The sequence below is a fragment of the Melanaphis sacchari genome, unplaced genomic scaffold, assembly GCF_002803265.2.
Source record: "Melanaphis sacchari strain LSU unplaced genomic scaffold, SCAv2.0 Contig8_pilon_pilon, whole genome shotgun sequence".
NCBI classification, from domain to species: Eukaryota; Metazoa; Arthropoda; class Insecta; order Hemiptera; family Aphididae; genus Melanaphis; species Melanaphis sacchari.
The window spans coordinates 3,754,060-3,767,318 of NW_020271635.1; the positions used below are offsets into that span (position 1 = coordinate 3,754,060).

General features: G+C 22.9%; 1 protein-coding gene across 3 annotated transcripts in view; it reads right to left on the reverse strand.

Annotated features, from left to right (window-relative positions):
* LOC112602686 (triple functional domain protein) overlaps nucleotides 1–6,772 on the reverse strand; it is a 112,952-nt gene extending 106,180 nt beyond the window's left edge. For all 3 annotated transcript variants that reach the window (XM_025350894.1, XM_025350892.1, XM_025350893.1), the window contains exon 1: nucleotides 6,496–6,772. The gene's annotated coding sequence lies outside the window, so the exon portion shown is untranslated. The remainder of the gene's footprint in view (nucleotides 1–6,495) is intronic.
* Nucleotides 6,773–13,259: the final 6,487 nt, after the last annotated feature.

Here is a 13,259-nt window from a genome sequence, read left to right on the forward strand (position 1 = left end):
TTTAAGTGTACCTCATCATTAAATAGTATATAATTTAATTTAATTTACTGGATGGTTCTATAAGTAATGAAAGTTTTAATTTGATTTCAATTATAATTAATATATCTACATAAAAATATATTCTAAACAGAGAAGACAAATGGATCAACCCATGTTTCTAAAGATCATTTTCATTGTATTATATTTAAATTATTGTAAGCAGTTTTTTTTTTTTTTTAACAGATAGATTGAATTATTTTTTATTTATATATACATTAATAATGGTTGAAATAATTAATCTAAATATTTTTATTTTTTTTTTTAAATTGTGTAGAAAATGTATAGAACAGTTTTTCTCAACCAGAGTTCCGCAGCACACTTCTGGCTGTAGGTATACCACGACCGTGGTACATGCGTATAGTGTTATTAGGTATTAATTTTTAATTCTAAAATATATTAATAATAAAAAATAATAATTAAAATAAAAATGCTTTTTTATTATTTTATTACTATAGAGTTCTGTCAAACTATATAGACATATAATTATAAGAAGTTACCAATAATTTGATTATCTTATATTAAATTTAAAAACTTTTTAAATGTAAAACAAAAACTTAAGTGTTATCACTTATCAACATTAATTTTAAAAAAATAAATAAATAAATTGAGAAAATTGCATGTCTATGAATAACTAGAAATAACCTATTTCAAAAATTAAACCATATATGTCAATAAATGCTAGTATGAATGATCAGTAAACTCTACAAGTCTCTACAATAATTATTTAAAGCTAAATTTAAATATTATTCAAACATTAAAAACAAAATTGATTATCTCAGAAATTAGTGTTTCATAAATCATAAATATTCCTGTTTTTATTTGTTTTATTAAGAAAAGTATTAAAAATACCCAACATATAATATTAATTTCTAAAAATCTAATAACAAAAACAACCACTCACAATATTAAAGATTGAAGCAAATAATCAATTCCAAAACATAATGAAAAAATAATTAAGAAGTACAAAGCATTTTAAAACCAATAGCTACACCTTAGCATCTAAAATACATTTGAAAAAGTTTACAAAAATAATTTATAAATATATGTAGGTACAATATGAAATATTAATAGATACTCTCTTTCATACTCATGTCAAGATACACTGAAACCGCGATCTCCCAAATAAAAAATTACAATTTTTGAGTTGCCAAGTACCTAAGACATTTTTCTTTTAAAAATACAATAAGTTTTAAGAACCCCTTAGTCAGTAATAAGAATATAGTATGTAAGCAATTTTGATATGTATGCGACATCTGTCGCCAGCATATTTTCTTAAGTCAGTCGTTCACAAGCCATAGTATTAACAAGACGTTTGTCTTTCAGTGTAAAATTTAAGGTTATTCATTAAATAAATTAATAAAAGTAATTTAACGACCAAAACTGTATTTGTGATTTTTTTCCTCAAGAAGATCCACTACCAAACAAACAACCGAACCAAACACCAAATTGGAACGGGATATAACATAAGTAATAAACCAATTAAAAGTTAGTTATATAAATTTGCAATCAAAATGTTTTTCTTTAGTATATAATTATAATATAAATTTAGAATAATCAATTTCACACAACAAATTGTTTGAAATTTCAGAGAAATAACTGTAACGTCTGTAACTAAAATATTATATCAGTATTGAAGTTAATAATAAGCTTAAATATTTTTAATATTAAATTATTAAATAAATAAATAATAAAGAAAGAAAATTAATATATTCATGAATTAAATAAACTCTAAGATACCAATTACTAGTGCAATAAATATAATAAACAGTATACAATATAACTACATTATATTAAATAATAATAATGGTACTTAATAAAATCAGAAATAAAATTGTAATTTATTTTATATATTATGTATTTATTTTTAAATAAACCATTCAATAACTATCAACATAAATGTTTTAATAACTATTTAAACAAAAGTATTGATTAAAATTATAACAACATTTTTATTATGAATCCGTTCAGACGAAGACCTAGTTTTCACTTGCTCTTAATTAACTCAGAGTTTTAAAACTATAGATAGGCCAATGATAAAAAAACAAATCATACATATATCACAACAATATTGTTCAATCATATAACTTTTACTTTAATAAATAACTAATACCAAGAAACTAGTGCCTACAACAAAAAATAAACAGATACCTACTAGCTACTAAAATATAATTACAATTTAAAACACACAAAATATGTGGGTTGTACACACAATTTTAAACATTAGGTACTTTAGTTATATATAGTGTCTACTGTTTATATAATAGTGTTTTCTAAATATATTTTTATCTACAAAGGGTAACAAAATTTCTCTTAAATTCAATGATTTTTTTTTGTTTACTACCAAACAAAACAAGTTTTTTAGAATAAAAAAGTAAAAAAATGCATTGTTGAATAAAATTATCATTGAAATAAAAAAAATTCTAAAATTATTTAAATGTAAATAGGTATACTATCTTATTGAAATTAATAACCACAAAAATTAGTTAAACATTATTAAAATCATAGATAAAAATTATAGGTGGATACACAAGGTAAATAAAATAAATTATTAACGGACTTGAATATTTAAACTATTTTCTAGAATATTCTTTTAAAAGATAAAGTATATTCATCAATTTTTTTACAAATAAAGTGTATTTATAATATACGTAAATAATAAATATTTATTTAAAACTCATGTTATTGTAAAATTAATAGCTTTCTTGCTATACTTTAAACCTAAGATATGTATATAAATGAATAATATACTCAAAACTAAAGTATGAAAATTAAAAATAACTTAAAAACTTACCAAATCTAATTTATATTATATAAAACTTAATACATTTTTTAATAAATCATATTTTGAATTAAAATATCATGATATCATCAAATAAAATTCAAATTTAAAAAGTGTTTACCTACCAACACTAAACAAATAATTTGATTTAATATTAAATACTGATAATAAATAGTTTATATCTTATCATTTTATAGGCTATTTAAATAATATTCCTGGCAATAACAAGCTAAAATTAATAATTGTTATCACAGTAAAAATAATTCTCATTAAATTTCACTCCTCAGCTCTCGCTGTACCTAGGCAATCTGATCATTACAGTTATAAATTTATATTGTTAACTAATTACTGATAAATACAATTATTTAAATGCATAAAAATCTGGTTATAAAGCTTAAGATATTAGTTTCTTATTTGCTCTTTGAATAAAATCAAAAAATTTAAGGTTTGACAAAATTATTTGGTAACTTTTCGTAATAATTAATTAGTATGCACAAAGAAATAATATAAGTTAATAAATAAATCTAACAAGATAACAATATACATAAATAAATGCCTAATACATGTTTAAAAACAATTAATAACAAATGATAGGTATTTGTACAGCTATAATTAAACAAACATTTAAGTCAAATTAATTTAAATAAATGTATAAATCTTTTCAAGGGCTTGTTTAAAAAGAATAATTTGATAGGTAATATTAAAAAGTAATTTATAAATTAATTATTCATGGACAGAATAAAATTAATATGATACTACCAAGTTAGAATTTACTAAATAATAAAGTAAATTTAATCAAATTCAATACAAAACTCTTTGATAATTATACTTTTAAATAAATTTACATTTGTCCACAGTAATTTAAGTGTTAAAAAAATTATTTAGTAAGGCTGATGACTCCAAACAATAGTTATGCTACACATAAAAAAACATATTCATCCTAAAGTACTTCACTAAAATTAGGTGTCTACCTAACCAACATGCCATTTTATAAAATTGTCTAACCTAACTTTTTGATTATAAAATTATTAAAAATCAATTAAAATTAAATATAATATCTATAATCATAATTAATCTTACTTATTTTTATTTTATTTAAGAAATAAATTTTAATTTATCATAGTTACAAAAACAAGGTTAAATTCAATTTGTAACATAAAATTTGTTAAGTATAATATAGAGAAATGTAAAAATTATTAAAGTTCAAGTATTTGATTATATTTAACATAAAAACTTAATGATATAAATTTCTTAATTTATAAACTAATATCACAATTAAGAATAAATAGTGAGGAAATCAAATCTAACAATCAAGACATTTAAAAGTATATGCAATACATATAAGACTCTTACGTTTGTGGACCTAAAGTGTATACCCTGTACTGGTATGAGACATCATGCCGCACAAAAACCAAAAACTAATCAGTTTTGAGCATACCCCACTATCTTCTTGTAAAATTTGAATGCATGGAGGTGATAAGACAGCCCAGGCAATTGGATGATTTAATTATACATGTGCAAGTTCAGCATGATCTCTCGTGGGACAGATTATAGTACATTATACTACACATAAGAGGGAAGAAATTAGAACAAATGGCTATCTATTATTTAACAATTTCAAATACGATAAGAACTTAAGTACTTCAAATAATATTTTTAGGTAACCAAATACTGTTATATACTGTTGTAACCTGATAAGAATTGCAATCATTATTTAAAATTAAATATTTGCAATATTAATTAACTCAATCTATATAAAACACCAACCTAATGAATTCCTCTCTTATAATTTTTTAAGTTACATAGCAAATGACAAACATAATCAAAAAGCAATAAACTGCAAACTTAAGTAACAGTGTTAGGCCTCTCTCCAAAAAAAATAATTCTAGATCTACCACTAACCAATATTGTACTTCAATAAATTACAATGTATATGTAATATTAATATATTTCGTTATAAACTAAGATCTCTCATATAAAATATATATATATTGAATAAAATTCTAACTAATTTATAACTTGTTTAATAGAAGCATTTACTAAATATTTCTTTTTTTAAGTACCAAACAAAATAAAACTCAGCTATACTTTGGTGACCAGATCAATAAAAAAACCGAGTCAAAAATGTATTCTATATAAAAAAAAAAAATATTTACTTTTATATTCATATAAATACACCAAATACATTAGGTATATATTATTATATCAGTTTAAGAAATTAAAATTATTATACTTTGAATTTGACTTTACTAATTTTAATAAGGTTTTTGTTTAAAACTAAATTATAAAACTTTAAACAACTCATATTAAAATGTATTTGAATTTGCAAAATTATTTTAATTGTTTCATTCAAACCTCGATTCAAACCTGCTGCACTTATTTTCAATATATATTTTTTTGATTTTAAATGATCAGTTCACTCACCATGTCCAATACTTAAAAATGCATGACACAATGAAAATTCAATTTCTGTATCATAACGATCTCTTACTATGAAATCAGATTTTTTTGAATAATTATTTCTATTTTCATACTAACATTTAAGCATTTCAGTATTATAGGAGCAGATAAACAATAAATTAAAAACAAATTAACATCACAGCACTCATAAGCATACTAACAATTAATTTTTCTACTAACATAGAAAATTGTGGTAATGCTTACCACCACTGCTCGCCTATCGTGAAATCTTAAACTATGATTGAATCTAATCTATAAATAGATCAGTTATATCATTATATGTACAAAAGTCAAAAATTGATAAACAAAATAAATGAGAATAATAATAATAACCATAATAACTAGTATAAATATTACAAAAAAGAAAATAATTCCAGGACAAATCAAAGTCCCGATTAAGACTTTTAAAAAACAGGACAATCCTAGAAAACCAGAATGTTTCAACATTTAGTTATACATGAAAAATTTCAATAAAACATAAAAACAATATTCATTTATCTGTTTTTAGATTAAGTAACTCATCACAAATAATGTATGTAACTAATGCTTATTATTACTGAATATTAACTGACGCTGAATTATATACTGAATATGCTTATCATATTATTGTAAAATATCTACTGTAACATTTAATGAGTATTTAAAAAAAGTGCTGAAATAGTAGGTACTTAACTTTCATAAAATCAATAAGAAAATAATGTATAACGGTACAATTAAAACAAAAAAATGAATTTAAAAAACATATCCTTATGAAAATGAAAAAAATCAATGAAATATATTAAATAAGTATAAATATTAAGATTATAATGAAATATCAAATATAAAACCAATTAATATCAATATTGAAAGATATACAAAATATCTTTATTGATATATAGGTAAGTATTTATTATCTTTAAAGGAGCTGTTATTTGGACAAGTTAATAACTATTACCCAAAGTCGATGAAAACATCACAAGAACAACAATAACCTTAAGGAGGTAGGTAGGCATATATTTTTGACAATCCAAGCAAGGGTAATACAAATTACAATTTCCAAGTACTATAAGTCTGTCAGTGATAAGAATTTAATCACAGAATTAATAAAAGTATACGAATACTATGTTAGTAACACACTAATTCTAGTCTAGAGTAAGATCGTGACTGTGAGTAACGTCTTAAGTGGTTTGACCATAGACTTACTTATTATTAAACAGTAGTTCTAGAGTAAAACTTACGGTGTTATCGCGGCGTTGGGTTCAAACTGTTGCTCGACCGTGATTCAACGATGTCTGGTCACTGTCGGATGACCGACTCGTAAAAACCGTTTGGCTGACGCACATAGTGATCACAAAACTTCGACTAAAAAAACAAAAACCCGAAGATAACCAATAACGCGCGCAAATAAACGTAATATTCGTTGTTAAGTTCTTTTCACTTTATGTACGAATTCATACAACAAACTCCAATACCGGTTGAACGTCAACACGGAATGTCGGAATCAATGGTATTGGTAGACGGTAGTCCCCGTTGACAAGGAGCAGCGCCCGACTCTCGGCAATTCGTCGTGTCTCGCCGCTGGCGATCGGGACAGTTGATAGACTGCGACGACATCTATCGCCGCACTAAACACCCACTAAACCTCAGTGTGACCACCACGATGTTTGTTTTCGTTATGACAAAATTTGATAAGACAAATGATACATGATACACCATTCATACGTTCCATTCGTGATCTGTCTTTTGAATCTTTTCATGTTTTTGCGGTTTTCAGTTTTGCCTTTTGTAATATTACTAATTGTATAAAATTAATAACTCGCGTACATACTATAACCTTTTAAGTAAAATTAAATAACTGATAAATGGTAATTGTGGATCAGAGTGTTCACTCTCGAAAATGCTATTAGCCCATAAATCTTATAGTTACTTCTAAGTAATTAAGTATTAAACTAATTGAAAACTATGAAAAAATCATCAACACTAATCAGTAGAAAATAAATAAAGTATACAGATCTTCACACCATATCAATGACATACCTATTATATATTATTTTTATACCTAATATATATTAATTAATATCATAAATCCCGAGGAATTTCATTTCAATTGACAGTAATTATCAGTCACATATTATTTATGCCTGATTGTATAAATCACAATAACTTTCCAAGATGTTCCCAGTATTCACTCGGATGTAAGTTGTGATATCCTAGTGGTTAGGATCACTATACAAAAGTATAAGGTACCTACTTTAAATACTTTTGATAGACAAATAGGTATTTGAAATGTACCTATACCTTAACTTATTAATTGTTACTCAAACGTTTATGGGCTCGTGCTTTGTATTTATTTTTCTTTATCGATTATTTTGTTGAACCGTAATCATAGATTTACAGGTACATTTTTATTTGTGTACCACCTACCTTAAAACACAAGTTCTAAGTAAAGAAAAATATAGAAAAAGAAAATTCAAAATAGATGCCAGTTATTTATTTATAAATTAATAATTATATTATCATTTATCTATCACTAAAATATAATGCAAAGTGTTTTCTTTTAATCAAAAATATCTACAATTATTTAATTAATACTATAGATCAAAACTTATACCAAAGTGTAGTATTAATGAATATTGAAAATAATATTCTGAAGTCTAAGCATTGAACAATATAGATTCTCAAGAAATAATAAATTTAATGTGGACAAAAAGCTCATTATTGAATAATAACTGAATTGTTATTATACATCCCAGAAAGAAAACAAGTTGATTGTTATATCTACTTCCTTTAATCAAATCCTGTATTGAAAGTTGATGGTTATATACTTATATATTACAAATTATTAATTAAACATATAGATACACACCTGCAGTGTTTTAAAATATAAAATAAATTTAAAATTTTCTAAAATTTGTGTTTTTATTAGGTACCTACCAAAATGTAATAAAATTGACTTATTAATTTTTAATATTCCACTTAATCAATTATAAATTTGCTAGCTAAGTGAATTATTTTTTTCCATGAAAAATTCGTCATTAAAATTTCAGAATATGCCAAGAATGATCTATTTGTCCCTGTAGGTAACAAGTATTAGGTAGGTATATACTATTTCTCCATTCAGAATTGTGTTTCATAGTAATATACATTACCTATACAATGATTTATTACTAATTCAACTAAACACAAAAAAAAAAAAACATTCATGACAGTGGTTTACTCAATAACAATATCTAAACAATTGATGTCTACCGACTACCATACTACAGTAAGTTTCTCCCAGTTTTATATTTGTATTTTAACTGAACATTTCAATCTAAATGCCACAATTTAAATTGAAAATATAACTAAAACTAATAATTAATATGTTTTACCTAGCCATATCATCCATTAGTTAAACGAAACAAACTATGTTAGTATGGACTGTGTGTCATCCTTTTAATCCCGAAATCGAAGAAACAGTGAATTTTTCTTTTTGACATTTCATTACCAACACAAGCATTTTAAGTGCTTAGTTTAGACCAGGGATAGGCAACTCAAAATTACTAGAGGGTCAATTTTTAAAAAATTAATATCAAGCGAGCCAAAACATGGAAAGCAAAAAAACAAAATTCAAAAATATGTATTTTAAATTTTAATTAAACATTTATTTTGTTTATAATGTGAATTTTTAACTTTAAAATTATATGATGTGATTTGAAAATGTAGCACAAGTCAGATAAAAAAGGCTTGTGAGTTGTGGGCCACCAGTTGCCCGACCTGGTATAAAGAATAACAATTAACAAAGAATTTTAAAATTTTAATATATTTATAAATATTATTTTAAATAATTTATTCTAAATGATCCTATATTTATATACCATTATTAAATGTCATGTAAATACAAAGTGATATAAATAAATCCTTATGTATTTAGAATAAATATACCTAAGTATCTATTTACGAATAATTTAATATTTATAAATTAATCTATACTAAAAGGTGTCAATAGACAAAAAAAATAACAAATTGTTAAACCATTAGGTACTTACATTTTCGTTCTACTTAAATTCTAAAAATATAAACTATACTATTTTAATGATATTAATTACCTACCTATAATTTACGTCTTATACCTACTGATTAGTGGTTACTATACGAGTATAACAAAGGTGGACATTAACTAGTTAAAAATTTTAAAAAAATTAATTAGTTAGTTTATTTTCCAATCAACTTATGAACTTCAGGAGTTCAATTGACAGTTGAAATGACTTAGCTTTTTGCAGTTGATATTAGAAATTTTTTTAATAAAATTATGAATTATAAATTGTATTATTTTAATGTTTTATGACGTTCAATTGCTATATTATAAAAAAAAATAATATTTGTTAAATTATTAATTTGAGATGTGTATAGTTTAAATTAATAAATAATATATTATGTAACGTAAAAGGGTATTTACACTGTACAATGTGCACTATGATAAAAATTAAATTAAATATGTTTTTATAATTTAGTAAATTAGAAATATGTAGATAGTCATTCTTTATGTGATTTACATAATAATTTAAAAAAATAGCTTAACTTTTTTTAAACTGAGTTAAGTTAGTATTTCTTTCTATATTAAATATTAATTTATCGAGTTAAATTTATAATTTGTTAACGGTTAACTTCTAACTTATCGATCTTGTGCTCTTTTAACTTTCCCATCTTTTCTATATAGTATATTATTATAGAAATTGTTATTGTGCATTTGTGCCACATCTATGAGTATTAAAATACCAATAATTAGTGCTCTGTAGGGAAATGATGTATTTTTTATTCTACGATCCTAATTTCTAAGATAACTACATGTTTAAGTTTCTATAGCTTAAGCTTATATTATTCGGTTGCTGCATTCTAATGATTGCGAATTATGTTAACAATAAATGAATAAAAAACAAAAGTCGCTCTACTGGTCGTTAGTGTCAATGTACGTCGTCATTGAGTAGGTACCTAATCAATGATGGATTTAAGAAGAAAGGCCTTGTCTGCTAACATTACAGAGATCTCATAAAATAATTATTCAGAGCTAAGGTACATTTTTATTTTTAGTAAATATTTAAGTTAAATATTTGTTTAATTGCCTTAATTATAATTAAATTATATACCAATCAACTATAAATTAATAAGAAAATAACACTAAAAGACAAAAATGTGAAAAATGGTAGATAAGTGAGTACTTTTCTGTTGAAGGTACATCACATTTAGATTGAGTTATTATTATAGATCTATTAAATTTGAATTCAATGATAGGTATATCATTTTATAAAAAACGATCCTGAATAAAAATGCTCTATCAATCTATAATATATCGCCGAATAAAAATATTGTTTTGATAAAACTATTAAAGTAATTTATTTTACTTATAGTACCTATTCAATTATTATGATAATAAATATTTATACCTTATTATATAAACTTATATAACTCAAAATTTAATAGGTAACATATTTTTGTGAATACCGTAAAACAGTAAAAATAGAATCATAGTATACCTACCTATCAACTACTAATAATTAATAAATATATAATAGTTTAAAATAAATCAAAAATTATATCACTTATAATAAAATTCATAGTATGAAATACATAAAAGTTTAAGTTTCTCCAAATAAAGATTTTAAATTATAAAAAAATAAAAAATGATAATTTTAACATTTAGTGAAATTTTCAAGTATCTTTTTTTATTATTATTATTATTATTGAAATACAATAAAATATCGAAAATTGTTTAAAGAAATAATTATTTTACGGAAAAACAATGAATGGCTTAAATATCTGAAGTTTCAATGCTTATAAAAAATTAATTTACCTTTCCGGTAGAATTATTTTAAATATTAATTGAATAGCAGCTAATAAAGAAATCTGTATTAAATTTTTAAATATTAGGTATAAAAACAAACATTAAATTTTATACGAATTTTTTAAAATTTCTAACTTCAATCGTTTATAAAAGATTAATATGAGTTGTGAGTTGTGACTATAGATAATAGATATTTTTTAATTAAAAATGAAAAATTTATAAGTAGCTTTGTATTAAATTTTCAAACATTCCTACCCATCAAATAATTTTTAATTGACATTTATAAAAAAAAAAAATTAAAATTTCTTATGTCTATATAAATAACTCAAAATAACCTAAATATTTCAAAAATAATTATACTATTATAGAAAATAATAATATATAAAAATTTAGTAATAATTTCAAATACTACAATTACCTGTTGTCTATATAGTTGCATCAAAAAAACAAAATCGATATTTTCGGAAATTTTATTTATGTAAAAATAATCGTTTTTCCTTAAATTTTTTTTTTTTTTTTTGCTTTCCCCGGCTATAAAAACAAGTACGGGGAATTTTTAGTATGACCTCTTTAAAGTAAAAATTAGATCCAATTTGAGATGTAGGTATAGAATATTATAGACATATAGTTATTACTTATTACTTATTAGTTATAATTATCGTAATTTATGTAAACATGTTATATCATTTCTGTAATAATTATTTTTTGTTCAAATAATATTCCGTTCTATTTTTAGTATTAATTATAAAAAAAAAAATTATGAAAGGTTAGTGAGGCGAATTAGATTTTGGGTGGTTAACTGATAGACGGTAGCTCCTTTCTCAGGACAAATCGCACTAAATATTTTTAAAATTAAACTCATTACCTAGTTGTTACTTTAGTTAGATCATGACTTAATCTAATAATTATGACATGTTACCACAGAAAATAGACGTAAGTTAACCTAGCTAATATGAAGTTATGTAAATGTTGATTGATAATTTTATAAACTTAATCTACATTGGGTTAACAAATAATTATACAATATTACAAAAAAGGGAGCAATAAGAGACATGAACTAAAATATTTTTATAGAAAATTAATAATTACAACAATAACCATAAACCTATTTTTACAATTTTATCTATATAGCTATATCTAATTACAAATATTTATATCTAAAAAGTAATTGTAATATATACTTCATAAACTATAAGGTTTATTCATGGAAATTTCAAAGCCATCTAGTATACATACATGTACATAATTAGGTACATAAATAATAATAATCAATACTAATATTTAAAAATCGTATCAATTTTCTTTTTTTTCTGTTTAATGAACACTTACAAATGGATCCAAGGTACTTAAAAGCTACACAAAGTTCTAAAATTTACATTTTATAGAATACAATATAGAGTTTAATGGCCACTGGCCAGTGGGTATAATAGCATTGACTAAATATATTTAAGAAATGATAATAGGTAGGTATTGAAATCGATTTAAATTAATTTTATAAAAAATATTGTGTTTTTCGAGTTTTAATGAGATAAAAAAATTGTTATCTATTTAATTTTGATATTAAAAAATATATCAGGATTTTATTTCGGTACCTATTTTAAATTTTTTTTTTTTTTTTTTAATTGTTCTAACTGATACTTATTCTAAATAACAATTATTTTTAAACTTAAAAAATATAATGTTATGAGATAAAAATCCATTAATACCAATGAAATTTGAAATAAATATAGTTGGAAACGATAAACATTATAACAAAAATATATTAAATATATATAATATTGGGTATTGGGCCTATTAGCGAATGATATCGTAGAACTTTTTTATTACTTATTAATAATGATAAAAAGTGGCATAAATAAGTTGTAGAACAATTGGTCATTGGAACACATGATTATGGAACAAATATTTTATGGGACAAATGTAGTGTTTCTTAGGTAAAACATTTCTTTACATTAAATATCTATAATATCTAAAATATAATATTAAAATAATGATTATTGGCAGTTTAACAAAATTTAATACATTTAAATACAAATTTATAATAATAAATCTTACCTATATCTTTTATTAAAATTGACCTTCAGACAAATGCTAGCACACTCTGGTGAGCAGTTCCGAACTATAGACTATTGTAATTTTCGGTGTAAATACCGTGCAATTGAAATTTGAATGATATGAGAC